The sequence below is a fragment of the Nothobranchius furzeri genome, chromosome 5 (genome assembly GCF_043380555.1).
Source record: "Nothobranchius furzeri strain GRZ-AD chromosome 5, NfurGRZ-RIMD1, whole genome shotgun sequence".
Lineage (NCBI taxonomy): Eukaryota > Metazoa > Chordata > Actinopteri > Cyprinodontiformes > Nothobranchiidae > Nothobranchius > Nothobranchius furzeri.
Genome location: NC_091745.1, coordinates 16,444,759 through 16,465,299, shown reverse-complemented (window position 1 = coordinate 16,465,299; position 20,541 = coordinate 16,444,759). Strand labels below are relative to the sequence as shown.

At 44.5% G+C, this 20,541-nt stretch overlaps 1 protein-coding gene and 1 long non-coding RNA gene across 4 annotated transcripts in view; one reads left to right on the top strand and one right to left on the bottom strand.

The window, feature by feature from the left end:
- znf385c (zinc finger protein 385C) overlaps positions 1-20,541 on the top strand; it is a 443,520-nt gene that overhangs the window by 68,390 nt on the left and 354,589 nt on the right. The window lies entirely within an intron of this gene.
- LOC139069983 (uncharacterized) lies at positions 1,408-5,911 on the bottom strand. Of its 3 annotated transcripts, XR_011520645.1 has the most exons (4): positions 5,741-5,911; positions 5,614-5,655; positions 4,937-5,534; positions 1,408-4,875 (listed from the first exon to the last, which is right to left on the bottom strand). It is a non-coding gene; the product is annotated as an uncharacterized lncRNA (long non-coding RNA). The 3 variants fall into 3 exon arrangements; XR_011520643.1 differs by having other exon boundaries at positions 5,614-5,911; XR_011520644.1 differs by having other exon boundaries at positions 4,937-5,462; positions 5,614-5,911.

Sequence of the window (20,541 nt, the reverse complement as noted above, 5' to 3'; positions counted from 1 at the left end):
AGGTGAGTTCAGCGCTAAAAGTTTTTCTGGTTCCGGTTTTTGATGCTTTGCTATGGTCGGGGCTCAGCCACGTGAGTTCGGAATAGAACGGGTGGTTTCTTGTTCACATGTGATTCCCAGGGCTTCTCAGGAATGCGGAAATCCCCGAGCATGTGGGCGGCGGTAAAGACACGCGGAAGAAGTCTGCGGTGTCCGCCTATGCTAAACAATAATTCCTCATCAAACCGCTGCACCCATGGACGTAATTTTGGGGGGGGACATGTCCCCGCCACTTTTTCCAAATTCAAGTTTTGACCCCTGCACTTTTACCATCCAAAAGCAATATTACTTTATATTAAATTGACACTGGTTGAGCTCTAGGACCAAGTAGAAACGTTTGTGTTGAAGCCTGTTTCCCATTTGAACATACTGTAAAGACCCCCCCCCCCCCCCCCCCCGTCCCCCCCACATCTAAAGTGAAAATTACGTCCATGGCTGCACCAACACACACTGCGCTTCTCTAATAGTCTGCTCTCCTCTAATCCTTCCTACTTCAGCGCTGTAGTGTCCTCCGCTGCAGACGTGTCCTTATAACCGCTGCTACACACACACACTGCTGTCCTCCTCTGCTGCGGAGCGGGAGACAGCAGCTTAGTGCTTCATGTGGGCTAAACAGCAACCAGGATGAAAAGTAATCGCACATGCGGAAACCCCCCGGTGTTTGATCCAACTCCCCAATAGGAGGCGGTAGGTGTGAGTTTCAACTGCCAATCAGTCCATAGTGTCTGCTCGGCACCAGCCGGACCTCCGAGGGAAGTAGTCTGAAAAAAAAGTCTCCTTAGAACGAAATACACACATGTGAGCCATATGTGAACAAAACATTTGGTTCCGAACGCATCCATGCTGACCCAGATGTGAAAGCGGCTTAAGTGAGGGAAAATACTAACATGGGACGACTGTGGGAATAAGGAGTAAAATAGTTTAGTTTTGAAAATAGTTTCCAGCTCAAAACAGGAGACTTCACAGGTGTGATCCTGGAATTGTGGATGAAGTCTGTCAGTGAAGCTCTTGGGATCACAGCTCCACTTCTCAGTTCAGACTCCACAGAGCTCCTAGTGTGTGAGTTCTTGTTCTCTTCTGTACTTTTAACGTTAACACAGGAGAGTGTTTGCTGTTGTATTTCAGTTATAATGTGTACAACCACACAAAACATTAAATTTACTCAAAAAATCTGAATGGATATTTAAGATCTGCAGTGTGAACGTAGCCTTAAGCCTGATTCATGCGTCTCCGTCTGCGTCAGTGCGGAGACACGCAACGTCCTTGCGTGCCTGCCGGAGAGCTCCGCAAGGACGGACGGAGTCGAGCTCTCTTTTCTAAACAGCCGTCAGTCGAGACGGACAACGCAAGCTTGTGATTGGTCAGGACGCCGCTGTTGTTTACAGCGCCGTCATTGCACCCTCAAAAACATAAAGAGAGCCGAGGATAACAAGCGGCAGACACGAAGCAGCTTGAAGAATACCTCGCGAAAAAACTCTAAAAACATGAACATTTAGTTCCCCCGTGACTGGAGGAGTGAAAAGATATGCAGCAAGCGTTTTATTTGTGGACGGAAATGACAGGAAACGTGGGTTTAGAGGTGGCGAGCGCATGAAGAGGTGGAGGAGAATGAGAGACAAATATGTCCATGTTAAAAGTCTCTTATATACACAAAAAATACAATATAAACACACTATCTTGGACCAATACATGACAGGATACTGCAGAACAGCGCTACGCCCTCTGTTGTCCTGCCGAGGAATTGCTTTGCAACACTCTCCAGGAGACGGAGAAGTATGAGAGCAAAACACTTCCGTCAATCCGTGCGTGTCTGTCCCTTGCGGAGCTGACGGAGAAGCATGAACCAGGCTTTAGACAGCATGTTTCTTTGTACATAAGCCGTACCATAGACATCATTGGCTGCTGGAGAGTAACTGCTTCACCGCCATATTGAGTTGGTTTCTAACTCCAAAACCCAATTTGAATCCAGTCATTGGAGCAACTATGCCTGTTTTTGTGCAGCTCACAGTTCCAACAACCAGCAGTTACATCTGCCTGTAAGCTTTGTTTGTTAATAAAGTTATATAAAAATAAAAAAACTGTTACGTCACGATCTCCTTGCTCACTACAGGAAGTTTAAAAAATAATTTCAATAAAGATTGAAACACAAACATGAAGCTAAATGAGGAGCTCTATGAACATACTGAACGCCGCTTTAAAAGATACTGAATGTGAAATATGGCATTTCTCTACTGCTGACTGATGAAAGGGAGTCCGATGTGCTTGTTGTCATTTTGCAGGAGGTTGAACGATCTGACAAGGTAGTTAGCCCGTAAAAAAATTGTGCTGCAACACTCCCAGTGCTTTTTTTGTGGCCTTTACGGCTATTCATTGGTAGGCTCATCACGGAACACAAAAATGTAGCTTGTTTGTTATGATTTAGGTACGTACTGCCCCCTAGTGGCAGAAAACTACAGACTGTCGCTTAAAGAAATAGCATAAAATGGCCAGGGATGCACTTCAATATATATTCTCTTCTACGGTTTTAAAATTTTGAAATAATTATCTATCGATCGATTAGATTTTTTAAAATTAATATGCTTTTATTCATCAACCAGCCCTAAAACCTACTAAAGGTTAAACATTTTAAATTGCAAACTGTACTTAATTACGGTGATGCAAGTAAATGACAATTACACCCCTGCAAAATAGTAAAAGTTCTAAATCAAAACCATTTTGAATTTTTGTTATTCTTGTCCCTGCTATTTGTAAGTTTTTTTTTTATCTAATTTTGGCATATAGTAATCCTGCACAACAATGTGATAATTTGGTTTCTATTAAAATTTAGGAAATTTTGCTTATTTGTTGACAAATTGCAGCTCAATATAGAAACATCATCATTGTTCTCTTGTTGTAATGTCAGGATTTCCAAGAGCCAGACATTGACTGGGATGTTGCAGCAGAGTACAGCCCAGATGTGGACGGTGCTGTTGTGGTCCCGGAGTTCGACAGTCCCCTCACTGAAGAGCAGCATGCTGACCTGCATTTGCTACTGGCACAAAATTGGGAGCGTTCAAACACTAAGGAACTTTATCTATTGTGCAGAGAATATGTTAATGCTGCTTTGTCAGATTAATGTGTACTTGAAATAAAAAATCAAGAGATCAGTTCCAGTGCTTTTATTAATGTTACAAAAGAAATACATAACATGTATTTGAAATGGCAATAAGCCTAACTTTATGGATTCATGTAACAATGTCGCTTTCTAGCTCCAAAACATTACATTATTTAACAAAACCATTTGTCTTTTTGGATTCAAAGTTAAATATGAACCATTATACAGTAACCTGAACCCAGAACAGTGGCCATCTTGTTTTCACTTAATGTCTGCTAAAATCAAATCTATCACAGACTGCCTGAGTAAGCTGACTTTCAAAGTCAGTGTATGTAGTAACGTGCCGTGTAGGTAAGGTGATTAAGTGTGGTCCATACCGGGTGGTACTGTCGTGATCAACATTTACAGTTATCTTGTAAAATTCTCTTTCTGTGTCTGTTAGTGGCGCATGTGCCTGGCCTGAAACCCACTGAAAAAAATCCTTGCACTGACAACTGCTTTGCTCCACAGCCATCTGATGGGCTCCCATCTTGGTCATCTATTCCTGAAGGGTGAAAAAAAAAATCAGTGTGTCACTAACATGATTGAGGTACTGATTGCCTCTCTGTAATTAGCCAGTTACTTTATGGTCTAATTAAGGTGTAATGGCTAAATCAGTTTCAAAACAAATATATTTATAATTTATTTTTAAATTTTTTTTATTTGATGGGGGATTGGGTGAAACACAATGGTCTCTCTGACACTTCAAAATTTTCTCAATCAATCAATTTTTATTTATGTAACACCTTCCACTGCCTTTACAGGAGCCCAAGGCACTGAACATAACAATTTTAAAAAGAGCTAAGCATTATGAGCAGTAAAAGTGGAATAATCCTGCATGGTTCTGTGGCTACCTCCTCCTTCCAGGTTTTGCAAGAGGTCCTGCAAAAAGTTGATCATGTCCACTTCCTTTGTGTCTTACTCATCCATTGTCGCTGTACTGAGGAGCCAGTGCCTCCACAACGAAGTCTGCATCCACCTACAAAAGACGTTTTTAAAAATACTGTGAATTAAAAAGATAAAACTGTTAGGGCTGCTTCTGCTTATCCTGCAGAGCTAAATTAATATAAGAAAATGAAGATGTATACCACTAAAGAATATGTAAAACTTCATTGCCATGATATTAGAATAAAAAATACATCTGATAGCTTCCTTAAAGAAAACTTAAAATTGCTGTCTGTAAAAAAAATGATAGCTGTAAAAAATAAATTGGGGCAAACAATGTTAAACAAACAGATTCTTGTACTTGTGAATCGATTTGATTCTTAGTATTTTTATAAAAATCGATTAGAACTGTTGATGGAACAAAAACAGCTTCAGCTTCTCTGCATTTCCTATATGTTTTTGTAATGGACATATTTTTTTTGCAGAGGCCTAAAGAATTTGTACTTACCTGTCTAAGGTTCCCAGGAAGAAAGAGGGGCTGAAGTGCCTGGTGGTGTTGTGGCAACAGCTCATCCAAACCCTAGATGGCCAGTCCTCTAAGCTGACTTAGCATCGGTATGAGTCTCATCACCGAATGCAAACTGATGGCCCTAGCAAAAAGAATAATGAACTTGTAATAACTCAATTTTCAAAAATTGCATGACTTGTTTAATGCTACATTAACATAGCCTACTCAATGATGGCCCTTTTGCAATTGCTGTGAATTGACCAATGGCATCAGAAAGGTCTGTCATTGCGTCTTCTTCGGCACGTTCGACCTTCAATCAGAAACACTTGTTAGTACAATTTACAGAAAATGAATTATTCTGTTTAATTTACCTCCTGAATCAGGTTCTGGGTTTCCGTATCAGTCACCTCTGGCACATCTTCATTTGTTATTTGTCCATGACGCAAGAAATGGTAAGACCAAGTAGAAAAGAAATTCGGTGCTGGTCCTGCTTGAACCAAGCTGGTGGCAATGATCTCCCCACAGATCCTGAACACAAAACAAGCCAAGTTACACTGCAGAGCAGCATCATACTGTACATACCTGTATCTGTTTTCCTGGTAGTAAGAGATACTATATTTGGGGTTTTGCCTTTGCATGAAACTCCTTCAAATAAGTTCAACTCAAGGCCTCGCATCATTTCTATTGGGAAAAAAGAAATGACAGTTTGCCATTTTCAACTATATTCAAAGTTGGTATGTTGACATTAGCAAGGAATACATACTGGTTAGGAACTCTCTGCGTAGTGCTCCTTCATCAATGCCGTGTTCTCCAATAAAGGAAACACTTAGCTGGTTTTTGAGGGAAGCCTGCTTCTGTCTGGCCCACTGTTTCAGACCTCTCTGGTAAAGGTCGTCCCTTGTCACATTAATGTTTAAGGTTTTAGTGTTGTCAACTCTTTCTTGTAGGAACTTCAGGATGTCTGATAAGCTATTGACAACAACATTGTGTTTATTATTATTTATTTTAAAACCTACACATTAACATAAATGTTTGTAAAAATTCTAACCAGCTTAAGTGCTTGGAAGAGTCATCCACATCCAGTATGATGCTGTTCAGATGTGGAAACAAACAAAAAAAAAAGATTAAACTCTCATAACATATTGTGTACAACGTGCATGGGTAAAAACATGCACCTGTCCTCTTCCTCCTTCACCACAAAAGCTGGCATGCAATTGTATAGACTCCTGAGTAAATTCTTATCACACAATGGACAGGAAACCTATTAAAGACATTTTTTTAAATCAGTGACCAACAATCATTGTTAAGTAAACAATAATGATTAACATGAAATGTAATTAAAATATTCTGTAAATTGCTTACGTGCATGTTTGAAGTTTGATTTAAAGGGATATTCCACCCTAAGTGAAAATTTGTCTACTGTCTAAATTGGCTCCTGCAAATGTGTTACTTCTTACTTTTCATTTGCAGTCAACATGATTATTGAGCTCAACAGGAATAACTGGTATCATAATTTAGTAATTTTACAGTTTTGCACACAAAATGCTACTACCTCCCATTAAGTTACATGGTTTATTCTAATCTAAAGCAGACAAACTGCTGGCAGATAAGAATTACTGCGCTGGTTAAAACAATCCTTTTTCATTCACTTATCCAACTCTGGGGAATACGGCACTAGAAAACATTTTTGGATATTTCCCTGACACACATATCTAGCCCCTCATAACTCGACCCCCAGTTTCTGGATGAAACACCGGACATTTTATTCCATGTAGGACCCTAATCCACCTAGCTGTGCCCCTGTTGCAATATTAAATGCGAGGAGTCGTAAAAAGTAGCATAACAAAACAATTTTATGGAATAAACTGCAGCTAGTAGCCTTAAAAAATAACTTACTTGAGCGTCTTGTTGGTTCTGGTCCATTTTGCTGGTGCAGGTGAAACTATCGCTCCAGATCAGAGCGGGTATTAGCCAGGCTGTTGGTGCGCAGATGCGGCAGCCACACAGGAAAATCCACAGAGCGCAAAACGAGCGCACCCCAAAGAGGTTTGTTCCCGCCCAGTCCCACAAGTCTTTCTATTGGCTGAGCGGTTGCTAGGAGATTGTACTTCTAAGTTTTGAGCGAGAGCAGACAAGACCCGTGAGAGCAGGGGACAGACTTGTGGGAGGAGTTTTGATCCGTGTAGAGAAAAAGTTGTCACATGAGAAGACAATACCAGTGTAAGAAGGTTAAATCTGAGCGCAAAAACAAAGATTTGAAGGAGAACAGAGTGAATTTGAAAGAGAGCAGACATTTTGAGCGCAAGCATTACAAGTTTTGAGAGCAATAATATAAAATCGTATTCTGAAATTAAAAAGATGGTCTCTTGATATGAAATTCTGCTCTCAAATTGAAAGTTCAACTGCTCAGTTTCTGGCACTTTAATTCTTCCACGCCTCCAGAGTGCCAAAACTCCCAACAGCCGAGCGAGCAGAATCAGAAACCGAGCACGCAGAAAGGCTGCCACACGCGCAGTGAGGCTGCCGCACCGAGCACGCAGTGAGGCTGCCGCGCGCATGTTTTCCTCTGCCGTGTGCTCGTTGGCCAACGCGCGCACGCAGGTTTGTCACTTGTGCACATCCTTGTGCGCTCACAGACACAGTTTGCTCCCTCTCAGTGTACAAATGACCTCCTTGCCATGTATATTTTCACTTATGAGGTTCTAACCTCCACGCGCGAGTCCCGTTCGCACGCGCGATGTGGACAATACGCGTGCACGGGTTTTGGCTACGCTTGCACGGGTTTTGGCGGAAACCTGACACCATAATAAAACGTCATATTGAAATAACTGAAGGTTAATGTGTTGCATCACAAAGATGATGTCATTAATAATCTTGGAGTCTTTACTTTAATGTAGAGCAGATTTGTTTTAGTTGAACAGGCCAAAAGTTTGGACACACCTTCTCATTTAATGTGTTGTCTCTATTTTCATGACCATTTACTTTGGGAGATTCTCACTGAAGGAATCAAATCTATGAATGAACACATGTGGAGTTATGTACTTTACCAAAAAATGTGAAATCACTGAAAACATGTTTTATATTCTATTTTATTCAAATAGCCACCCTTTGCTCTGATTACTGCTTTACACACTCTTGACATTCTCTTGATGAGCTGCAAGAGGTCATCACCTGAAATGATTTTCCAACAGTCTTGAAGGAGTTCCCAGAGGTGTTTAGCACTTGTTGGCCCCTTTCTAAATGCTCATGGTCATGAAAATAAAGGAAACACATAGAATGAGAAGGTGTGTCCAAACTTTTGGCCTGTACTGTAGTTTTTCACGATTCCACAGGCTTTAAAAGATGATTTCTCATCAAATGCATATCTCAGAACATTTCTTAGAACGTTTTTATTGTGGAGCAAAATTCCAGTGAAAAAAGTATGATGCAGAACTGCTTTCTCTGTCACAGCTAGAGCGATTAAAGTTTCCTCTCACGAGGCCGCCAATTGCCTTTTGACCTTTTTATTATTGTAATCCTCCATGATGTAAATGTCCTATTAGCTGACTCGCTTCATTTGTTTTCAGCTGAAACCTCCATTCTGAGGAGACATATTGGAGTTTGGACTCGCCTGCAGAGCTGCAGCCAAGTACTCTGGAATCCTCTGTAGAGATATAATCAGTTATTGTTCATGTTGGTAAATTCAAACTTCCTTTATTTACTCAAACCAACAAAACACTTTTTAAAATACAATCAGGAACATTTGCAGGCTTCAGTTTGATCAGATCCCTGTGACACCGATGATTTAAGCGACACGCTCCTTTATTGCTTCTTTCCGGAGTATTTCTCTTATCCAATGGCACCATCTAGTGGCTGACAAGCGTATCGCACAAAAACGCGGTTCCTCTGTTTTTTTAAGATGGCGACTTCACGTTTCTGTTTATAAATGTGCTTCTGTAGCAACAAACAGCTAAAACACGTTGTTTTATGAGTATTATTCTCATATGTTGTGTTCTCATTTATTTATATTTTAGAGACTTTCTTGTCCATGAAAAGCTCATCAACTCTGCATCAGTCGAGGTATTCCTTAAATTTGAAGCAAGTAAGCAGTAGTCTAACGCTATTGGTTAGTTCTGGTCGGTGCTCAGTTTCACATTGCATAGAGCTCTGCTTAGCGACAAAAAAAAGGCGTATTTCTTATATTATATCACAGTACATGAGATGATCACTTTTACAGATTTCTGACAAATCGTACATAATTTCTGAAAGAGGAAAACTCCAGAAAGCTTTAATCCCCTCTGATTTTTTGGGTACTTGTGTGTGTGTGTGTGTGCGCTCGCGCGTGTGTGTGTGTGTGTGTGTGAGGTAAAACCAAACTGATCAATTAAAATACTTAGTTTTGGGTATTTTTGACAGTGTGGAGGAGACGAGCATCAATGATGCACACACATTTCTGGGATTGAAGACTTAAATTCTCAGAGTGTTAGCTAATTGTTTGTAGATATTTGTAGTCTCATGTTCCATCCACATGGCAATGGTGTTTTCTGAATGCGCCCAAATTTTCTTTTTATGGTATTCGTTCACAAAAAGGCCATTTTAGGAGCCCAGAGACAATATTTATTGAAAAAAAAAAAAAAACCACATCTGCTTTTCAGATCTATGTGTCAATTCAATGAGTTGCAAGGATATATTTATTCTGTGCATTTGTGTCATTGTTGCCTCTGACCAGCTTCTCTCCTCTCTGAGCAGCAGGCGTCTTCTCCTTCGATGTGTTAATCAGGAAGGCTGAGGCCTAAAGTGAGTACAAATGAGATGGAAAATTGTTTGAATTACATGTAAAGGCTTCCCAGGCCTGTAAGCTGCAGCTTGTCACTTAGAAGGTCATCCACAGGGTGAAGTGTGTGTTCTCTACTATGTGTAAGCCAATGAACAAGCCCCACTTTATTTCCACACATTATCGACATCTTAATTGCTTGAAATCCTTTGCTGGCAAATCCTGCATCATCCAAGTCTCACGGTGACTGCTTCATGGGGACAAGGAGAATAATTAGTAGGGTGAAGTTATTGTGTGTAGAGGGACGGCAGGCAGAATAAAAACAGGTGAGAGGTACATGTTGTTTTCTAAGTGACGTCTACTTATTGTTTCCGTCTACCCAGTGGACCCTGATCACAAGATGGCCAGAATGAAGAAGCCAGAAAGAAATCGATCAGTATCTCAAGGGCATTTCCTAAAAAAATACCGTTTTCCACAAAGCTGAATCTCATAAAATATAGCCTGGGTAGCGATCCTGTATATGTGAATATAGTCTAGCCACAACCCATAGACAGAGCTCAGTCATTGGGTGGGATCTATGGTTGTCTTTCAAACTGTCTCCGCACGCTATTGGACAGCGAACAACATGGCATACTCACCACTGTGGATGTCAGTAAAGGGGCAGTCCGTCATGCACTGTTGAAGAAGATGCAAATTCATCCTTTTTGTAAACAAAGGACTTAAGTACCTCTATCTTCTATTGAAGATAAGCCCAAGTCTAAATAGTCCAAAGTTGGTGCCAAAGCTGTTTCAAACGAGCCGTCACCATCTTTGTTCTGCTCCGTCACATCATCCCGCCCACCAAACCAATAGAGCGCTGTGATTGGCACAAAACAAAACTGCCCAGGCTCCAATGGAGCGTGGCTAGACCTACATTCAATTCAATTCAAAAATACTTTATTAATCCCAGAGGGAAATTGATTGCTGTAGTAGCTCGGAATATTAATAATAATAATCAAGTCATCAAAGAGTTGTTGTATATTACAATGGCTGTTGGCAGGAAGGATCTCCAGTAGCGGTCAGTGTTGCGGCCAAACTGAAGAAGCCTCTGACTGAAGACACTCTTCCATTGTCGGTAGGGATGGGTACCGAATTTGGTACTTTTTAAGGTACTGACCGAATTCCATAGTACCGACCGAGTACTGATTCACGTCATTTCAAACTGTGCCTCGTTTCGGTACCCGTCCTTCATAACGAGAACTTGCCAAGACAGCTGCGCATGCGCAAAAGCGTTATGTCGTCGCTCGCTTCGAGCCAGTTGTAAACAGAGCAGCATGCAAAGAACGCACGCTAAAGCTTGGGTCCACTTCACTAAATGTGATGGGTAACTGGGTGATGATGAAACCAGCGACAACGATCTAAGTGAGACATCCTCATCTTAATCTGCTCCGGCAGGTAAATAAAAGGTTTAATATAACGTTAGCTTGATTTGTTAGCTTCCGTTTCGCTAATGGTGCGTTCGCTTTCTCCTCGGAACTCAGAATTTCCGACTAGAAGAACATGAACGCGCACTAAAGTTTGGCTTCACTTTACAACGATCTAAGTGTGAGGCATCATCGTGCTCCAGCAGTTAAATAAACTGTTTAAGTTAACGTTAGCTTGATGTGTTAGCTTCCATTGCCACCATTGTTATCATCTAATGGTGCGTTCGCTTTCTCCTCGGAAATTCTAACTTCCCAGTAGGAAAAATCAAATGAAAAAAGACGGCAAAAGGAATGAAGATACACAGTAAATTTAGTTCACAGTAAGATGTTTGCTTCAGTTTAATTATCAGCTTATAAAACTACAAGGACGATGTTAAAATACAAACAGTTGAATGTTATTTATCGTGATATTTATCAAATATGGTTATATATTGAGAAAAGTATATATTTAATTATAAAAGAGAATTAAAGTAATAAACACTCAAAAGTATCGAAAATTGGTACCGTTAAGTACCGGTATCAATTTCTAGGTACCGGGAATTAGTACCGATTCAAATGTCAAAGGTACCAATCCCTAGTTGTCAGACAGTCTTGTGAAAAGAATGCTCAGGGTTGTCCATCATTTTCTTGATTCTCTGGAGAATCCTTCTTTGCATTATCTCCTCCAGCGGTTCCACAGTCATCCCCAGAACAGAACCAGCCTTTTTTATTAGGCTGTTGAGCCTTTCCAGGTCCCTGCTTCTGATGCTGCTACCCCAACAGACGATGGCTGAAGAGATTACACTCTCAACAACAGACTTGTAGAAGATCTGCAGCATCTTGCTACAGACACTGAAGGACCTAAGCGTCCTCAAGAAGTGCAGTCTGCTGTGTCCCTTCTTGTAAACGGCTTCGCTGTTCTTTCTCCAGTCCAGTCTGTTGTCCAGGTGAACTCCAAGGTATTTGTATTCCTCAACCACCTCCACTTCTTCTCCCATGATGGAAACAGTGTTTGACGCCACCCTGTTTCTTCTGAAGTCTAAAATCATCTCCTTTGTTTTGTTCACGTTCAAGGCCAGATGATTGTTTCCACACCATGCAACAAAGCGCTCCACCAGCTCTCTGTACTCAGCTTCCTGTCCATCTCTGATACAACCGACAACTGCAGAGTCATCTGAGTATTTCTGTAGATGACAGGTCTCTGATTTGTACTGGAAGTCTGAGGTGTACAGGGTGAAAAGGAATGGTGAGAGTACAGTCCCCTGTGGTGCTCCAATGTTACTGATCGCCTGGTTTGATGTGCAGTTCTTCAGCCTCACAAACTGTGGTCTGTTTGTCAGGTAGAACATGTAGAGCAAAATCAATTTGCTTTGGCTGCGGTCTGTCTAGGTTTCTATCAAACCAAAGCACAGCTGGTAGTAACTAGAAAACAGCTGTTTGTTCATCAGTAAAAATTAGTTTGCGTTTTACAAGTTTAGATGAAAATTAGGTCAGCTCCATCATGGAAGGAAATCTGAATATCTGAATTAACATTTTAGTCAATACTGATTATTGCATCTAGATGAACACACAGCACTGATTTGACAGGAAGTTGTCAAAATAAGACGGTAGCACAGCTGTGGTCACTTTGCCAGTTTAATTTGTAAACCCAGTGTTTCCGATTATGAGTAAAACAGGTCACAGTTTTAGGAGACTGCAGCTTCCAGTGGATCAGGGGTGGAGAATTTGTTCTGTAACCAGCCGGTTGCCGGTTCAAACTCACGCTTTGTCTGTGTCAGTCATGTTCTTGAGCAAGACACTTCTCCCTCCTCACCTGCTGGAGGTGGTCAGAGGAACAGGTGGCACAGATTGTGCTGCAGCCTCACCTCTGACAGTGTGCTACAATGTAGCTCATCACCATCAGTGTGCAAATAGGTGTGTGTGTGTGTGTGTGTGTGTGTGTGTGTGTGTGTGTGTGTGTGTGTGTATTGATGTACTGTAAAGCACATTGGAGTCTCAGAAAGTGAGTGAACATAAAATATTATATTTTTTTCCAGTAGCGAAACGGAAGCTAACAAATCAAGAACCATGAAAAGTGTTGCTGCACAGCGTTCACTGGGGTTGTTGGACCTATAGGCTCCACCCACTGAGTTTGTGGGACTTAAAAAGTGCAGGCGCTGTTTTGACATGAGGTGTTTGCTGTTGGTGGGCTCTTGTTTTAGAGCTGACTTCTTGTTACAATGCCACTAGCCTTTAAAAGGAGAGGAAGTGTGCATTATTTGGAAGGAATGACGAATATAAGCATGTTGGCAAAGTGGAATATGATTTCAGTATTGATCTCCTTTCTTTAGATAGTTTTTATGGTTGTTAAGACGCCAAAATTCAAACACAAGTTTGATTATTTTCCCTAACGTTGACATCTTTTGAACATTCCTGAAAGTGTGTGTGTGTGCAGACTTTACTTTCTGTTAAGTGTAATTAGCAGATAGTAAAATAAGAAGCACATTTCATGGATTATGGAATTAACAATTCAACCACGTGATGAGTGAAATGACAGTCCTGTGCGGAGGAGAGGGGGTGATTCTCTTTCACGCGTCATTAGGTCTCCTCATCCTCTTGTGTGCATATGTGTTCACCATCTGCTGCAGCCAATCAGAGCCACTCATCAGTTCTAGTCCACTCCAGCTCTGCGTATGATGACCTCATGTTTCCCTTGCATCTCCGAGTCTGAACCACGATTCATTTTCATGTTTTTTCTCTCTTTATGATCTCTCCTTTTTTCCCGCTTCCCTACTCGTCTGTCTCTGAGTGATGGAGTGGGACAATCAAAGTCACTCCTGTTCCTAGCGTTCAGTCCATTTGGTGTTGGGAAAAGTGATTTTATTCCTCCTATCTCACTCAACAGCCCCTGCTGCCGTTCTCATTTGTGGTGTAAAATAGGTTGTAATGGCGGCACTGCTGTGTTCTCCTGGCTGGAGACAGAAACCGAACGAACTTGTGAGTAATGGGGCGATAATTGTGTAATAGGCAGAAGAATTAATGTGTGCTCCCAGTCTAGGAACAGAACATTTGGGAGCCTGGCAGTCATAGTGAACATCTTTTCACTTTCATTTAGATGTAGGTACCCTTTTTCCACTGCCTGACCATCTATCATTGTAATTGTAGTGATTATTTTTGATAGCTGCAGTCATTAATATTGAGCCTGATGCGTATCAATAATCAGAGACGTCTTTCTTCTGTCTCTAAAGTATAGAAGACGTGAGCCAGTGTTGCTGACATTCTGATAACAGTGATAAAGGCTGAGGGCGTGGCGTGAAAGCAGACGGGTGCTCCTCGGCTGGACTACTTCCTGAACTGAATTCTCGACTGAAATGTTTTATAACCAAACATCCGGGCCCTCATTTTTCCTGGTTTCTGTTTAATGTTTTCTTCAGGACACTGAGATTTCCCCGATGCAGAAAAATGCAGATTCCGTGTTTTTACAACAAACTATAATTTGTGGTTTGATATTGTGATTTAGTGGTGGGAGTTTTAGAATTAAAATGATTTTATTCAAGGCCAGTTTTGTTTAATTTTCCATGTAATTAAGGATACCCGAGCACTGAAGCACTCGTGTTAGTGATTCTGTCGTATTTTTTTCACACTGGACCGCCTTGGAAAACCTGTCCACGATGGTCAGGACGGTGTCGAGCTGGTTGACGGGAGGCAACCCCGTAACGAAGTCCAGGCCTATGTGGGACCAGGGTCTGTGTGGGACAGGAAGAGGGTGGAGGTCACCAGCCGGGGGTTGGTTCGGAGTCTTGGAACGGGCGCTGGTGGAACATGCAGTCACGTATTCATGGACATCCTTAGCCATGGAGGGCCACCACAGGGCCCGTCGTAGGAACTGGAGGGTGCGGGTCTCCCCCTGGTGACCAGCCAAACGGGAAGCATGTCCCCATGCTAGGGCCTCAGACCGGCAGCAGGATGACACATACAGTCGATTGGAGGGTGTGTCAGCAGGTGCGGGCTCGGTGGGCAGGGTCGCTTGGATGGCGTCCTCCACTGGCCAGTGAAGGGCTGCAACGAACCTCTGGTCAGGTAAAATGGTCGGTGGTTCCCTGACGGGTGCAGATTGGGCGTGACGGCGGGAAAGGGTGTCCGCCTTCAGATTCTTAGAACCAGGGCGATAGGTCAGATGAAAGTGGTAAGATTCGAAGAATAGAGCCCACCGGGCTTGACGGGGGTTGAGTTGGCGAGCATTCTGGATATGAATTAGGTTTTGGTGGTCTGTCCAGATGGTAAATGGGTCCTGGGCACCAAATAGCCACTGCCTCCACTCCTCCAGCGCCCATTTAATAGCCAGGAGCTCCCTGTCCCCCACCCCGTAATTCCTCTGGGTCAGTGTGAATTTCCGGGAGAAATAGGCACAGGGGTGGAGTTTGAAGTCCGGGCCGCGTTGAGATAGGACCGCTCCTGCACCCACCTCGGACGCATCCACTTCCACGATGAAAGGTTTTGTTGTGTCCAGATGAACGAGGAGGGGAGCGGTCGTGAAATGGTGCACTCCTGCGTGGCCTCAGGAGTGAAACGGAAAGGGTGAGTCTGGTTGGATGACTTGGTTAAGGCAGTGAGAGGAGCGGCGATGGAACTGAAACCGTGAATAAAGAGGCGGTAACAGATTGCGAATCCGAGGAAACTCTGGAGCTGTTTAAGGGAAGTGGGTTGCGGCCATTGGGCGACAGCCTGGACCTTCTGGGGGTCCATTGAAAATCCTCTTGACAACACGACGAATCCCAGGAAGGAGATGGTCTCCTGATGGAAGGCACATTTCTCCAGTTTACAGTAGAGTCCGTTCTCCAGCAGCCGGAAAAGAACGGCTCGCACGTGTGTGATGTGCTCATCCAGGGTTCGGGAGTAGATCAGGATGTCGTCAAGGTAAACAAACACCCACCGGCCCAGCATGTCCCTCAGGACGTCCGTGATTAGCCGTTGGAAAACCGCAGGGCTGTTACACAAGCCAAAGGGCATGACCAGGTACTCCCAGTGACCTGTCGGGGTGATGAAGGCGATTTTCCACTCCTCGCCTTGTTTTATCCTGACCAAGTTGTAGGTGCTGCGCAGGTCCAACTTGGTGAATATGGCGGATTGGGACACTACATCCAGGGCGGTGGACATCAAGGGCAAAGGGTGACGGTCGCGGACCGTGATCTTATTCAGACCCCGATAGTCGATGCAGGGTCGAAGGCCCCCCTCCTTCCTCTTTACGAAGAAGAACCCCGCAGCTCCAGGCGAGGTGGAGGGTCGGATAAACCCCTTTTGGAGAGCCTCCGTGATGTACGCCTCCATGGCCTGGGTCTCAGCCGGGGATAAGGAGTACAGGCGACCCCGGGGTGTAACTGTGCCAGGCTGGAGCTTTATCTCCAGGTCATATGGTCGATGCAGAGGCAGGGTGGTGGTAGGTGTCTTTGAGAAGACCCGGGCCAGGTCATGGTAGCAGGAGGGGATCTGAGAGACATCGACATCTGGGGGTTCGGGTTCAGAGTCAGGTTGAGGAGGTACATGGGAATGACAAGCCGCTCCCCAGGTGAGCACCCGCCCAGTCGACCAGGAGATCTGGGGGTTATGACGTAGGAACCAGGAGTGGCCTAGGATCAGCGGGGATAAACGGGCTGTGATAATCAGGAACCGGAGGGTCTCGGAATGGGGATGTACATCCATACGGAGGTCCACCGTCTCCTGGTGGATGGGATAGGGCTGGAGAGGAGTACCATCCACAGAGGTAACGGGAATGGTTCGGTGGAGAGCGGACAGGGGAATGTGTAGGCGGGTCGCCAGATCCTTATCCATGAAACAGTCCGCTGCTCCAGAATCCAAAAGCGCCTCCAGCTCAACGGGCCCCTGGGCGAGATGAAGGGTCACTGGGAGAATGGTGCGGGTCGAGGGGGTTCCGGCCGACCCAAGTAGGACCCCTCTGCTGCCTACTTGGAGACGGCGTTTCCCGGCCGGGAAGGACAGGTAAAGCGCTGATGGCTCGGTGTGCCGCAATAGCCGCATAGCCCCTCCTTATAGCGCCTCTCCCTGTCCTCTGGGTTTAGGTGTCCCAGCTGCATGGGCTCGTCAGTGAGTGGGCTGGCTGAGCGGGACCGATCGTTGGTTGGCGCTGCCACAGGCTCAGCAGGTCGGCGCGTAAAGAGGCGTAAATCCATTTGAAGAGCGAGGTCGGCTGCCTCGTCCAGGGTTCCGGGGGTCTCCCGTCCGATCATCCCGTCTCTGATGCGGGAGAAGAGCCCCTCCAGGTAGATCGCTTTTAGCGCGTCGTCTCCCCATCTCAGCTTGGCCGCCTTGGTCCGGAACCGAGACGTGTACTGCGCTACCGTCTGGTTTCCTTGCCGGAGCTGGAGGAGTTGAGTCTCCGTTGACGTCTCGCCACTGGGGGGAACGAAAACCCTCCTGAGTTTGTTCACGAACATATCATAGTCATTGCAGACTTCCAATTTCTTATTATACATGGCTCCTGCCCACTCCTGAGCTCGACCGGTGAGGAGGGAGACCAGCATCGCCACCCGGGAGCGGGGTGTGGCATATCGGTGTGGCTGACATTCGAACGTCATGCCTAACGTGGCTAACAGTCCTTCAGGTGAGCCATGCGTTCCATCCCATTTCTCCGGGAGGCTGAATACAGGTTGGTCTCGGTCTCTGGAGGTCTGCTGCTGCTGCGCAGCAGAGAGTTGGAGAACCACCGTGGTGATGGAATCCACCTTGGCAGCTAGGCGTTCCACCGTGACTTCCATCCGGTTGACCTGAGCACGCAGGTTATCAAACTCCGCTGGGTTAACTGTGGACTCAGTCATCCTGTAACGGGGTGACTCGAGCTGGGCAAGAGTTTGGATGTGGCGTGGCTTTTAACCCAAGCGCGGAGTGACTGACGCCGGGTTGAATGGACACGCTGATTACTCTGGGAGCCGGGTGCGCAGCTGTATGGTGACACAGCTGAACACGGTGACTCCTGGTCTGAGGCTGATCTTTAAGAACAGACAGGATTCTGAGATCTGGCTGGTCTGATCTGAACAGGCTTCGTGATCTGAGACAATTCTGGTGTGGACCCTAGGTTATGTTAGGTTTGAACGATGACTGAGTGAGTCGGCGTTGTGCGGCACTTCCTTATATAGATTTGGCGGGTGACGTGAAACGGAAGCCTGGCGCTGGGGATGTTGGGTAATGGAGTCTGAGCGGCTCTGCGGTGCCTCCCTAGAGGAGGTTGACGGCTGAGAGGGAGGTTGCGTGACACATACTGACTTTACATTAAGGTATTTAGGCATTTATTTGGTTTTTACACAATCACAGTTTTTGATGTTTACAGATATTTTTCTCCACAAAATCTTCGACTGAATTTAACATCCGAACCAATCCAGAAGACTTAAATATTTTGCTAAAGGATGATTACACCCAAAACCTTTTTTTTCTCCAAATATAAAAAACAAATTATGCACTAAAGACATTTTTGTCATCTTCCACTCTCTGTTGTCTCTGCTGTAGGACTGATCAGATATGTTCAGCTCCTGATATTCTCTAAAGCACTTTTTAAAATACACACCATGCCCGCAAATGAGCACAATACAGCTGCCATGATGTGTCTCATGAAACCGCTTTGTCGACATGGTGACGCAGGTATTCAGTGGCATTCGTGCTGCCACGCTTGGTAGTAATAATGCTGCAACGCCAGACGTGTGAATATTACTCCTTGGCGCAACAGAAGGAGGTGTCATGATCACGTGGGGGTTTACAGCCGAGCTCCGGCAGGCTAGAATATTGAAAATGAAAGTAAACACTAGCGGTTGTATGAACTAGTTGACTTCACTGCTCTGTAGTGACTTTTTATGCCTTTTATCGACTAGTCGCTGTCACATGATAATGACCGACAAGATGCAGTCCTCGGAGAAGACAGCACGTGACGAGCCCCTGCGCGTCGGGAGGCGACGCGCTGTGCCAGAGTGTCGGTACTGACACCCGCGGTAAAACGGACATTTAACCAAATTGTGACCTTTACCCTCTTGCTATTTAACCTTCCCCTCACTCCCATCCTAACCTTAACCAGCTTGCACATGCAAAGCTCTGATTGTTGTCCTGACCACAGCCACAGTAACATTATCAAATCAGGTGTCGCCACCTCAAAATAAATTTAACATGCGATCGCTCATGTCGGCTCATTTCCTTTAATGTTTTCTGTCTTTTATTTGTGCCGGATGCGTTTCGCTGCTGTGGAGCGGGGCGCATCACCTGTTTTGTCCTCCGGTGACGCACCTCACTGATGCGGCCGGCGAGCACTCCGCTGTTTTTGCGGTCGGTAGATCTTTTAGAACTGCAGTTCAAAGGTAACTCATGAGGTGAATATATATGAACCCAGGTAGCAGTTTCTCTTTAGGATTGAGAGGAGATCCAGGAAGATAATAAACAGGCAGGACAGAAAAATAGTCAAATAAAAAAAGTTAGTTTTTGTACCTGGTGGTTGCAACAAACAGACACCATTGAAGGTAATCAGAAGTGAGGAACAGAAAATGAAATAATTATTTTAATGTTTAGAGCAGCAGGAATAAAAGAGAGGCTGCAGGCACATCAGTGAGTTTGCGGCCGCTGCGCAGGGGGAGGGGGGAGAGGGCTGAAGCAGAAACTACCATTGTTAAAAGAAATGTGTTTAACTTTGAAAATGTGGGCGTAATTTTAATTGTCAAAAACTCCAGCAAACCAACCCAACCCCCCGCCGCTTCAGGTGTATGACGTCATCAACGACTAGTCAAAGTCAACTCGATTTTCATTACTTCACTGTCGACTTAAAAAAACAAAGTCATGCAGCCCGTAGTAAACACCGACAGTAAGTTTCACTTTTGTTTACAGACTCAGCTGAGATGATAAACTGGAGTGATGCAGGACTCCAGGAGTTTCTCTCCGTTAGAGCTGGTGGTCAGATCATCTGACAGTTCACAGGGACTGTGGAGGACAGACAACTTTAGGAGCTGCTTGTGAAAAAAAACGTAAGAAATACGACTTCCATCGCAATAAAAAGCAGATTATGATCAAGCTGAAATGAAGTCTGTGACAGTGCAGAGACTGCCCCTTACCTCATTTTTAGCACCATTGTGGATTTTATTTGGAAAAGGACATGATTAGACCACATTACCGCCATGGTCTGACCACTTATAAATGACCTAAGGCTCCCTGATGCTGGTTCAGCTTTGCGGCAAATTGGCGGCATTGGCCGGCTAGGGGGTGGGAGGCTGCGGGCGGGCCTGTGGGCTTGCCGCTGATATCTCCAGGGACTCTGCCGGCTGCTGGTTGTGGCCCCCCGGGGCGATCCTCTGTGCCTCTCGAGGGGGGCGGGGGCCTTCCTGGTTGCAGTCTCCTTGGGGTTCCTGCGTTCTGGGGCAGCTCCTGGATCTCTGGGACTTGGAGCTCCCCCCGTCTCCTGCGCATCTTTGGGGGGCGGATCTGTGGTCCCTCACACTCTCTGTTGGACGCTCCTATAGAGAAACCTTAAATAAACAAGCGCGTGTACACACACAGGTGCTCACATGGTGCTCTCAAAAGTATGGGCTTGGGAACGTTAAACACAGGTCTTAAGACTATGGTGGGCACTTAATGCATTGTGATTTATTATCGTGATTCTTCAGTTAAGCAATGTTTATTATATATATATATATATATTTTTTTTTTTTCATCAAGTTGACGCAGTGATAGGTAGATCTTGTTGTATTGTTGTTGTGTCCCTTTTTTGTGTCCTTTTGTTTTTTTTTTGTCTTTTTCTGCAGGTCTAGAAGCAGACTCT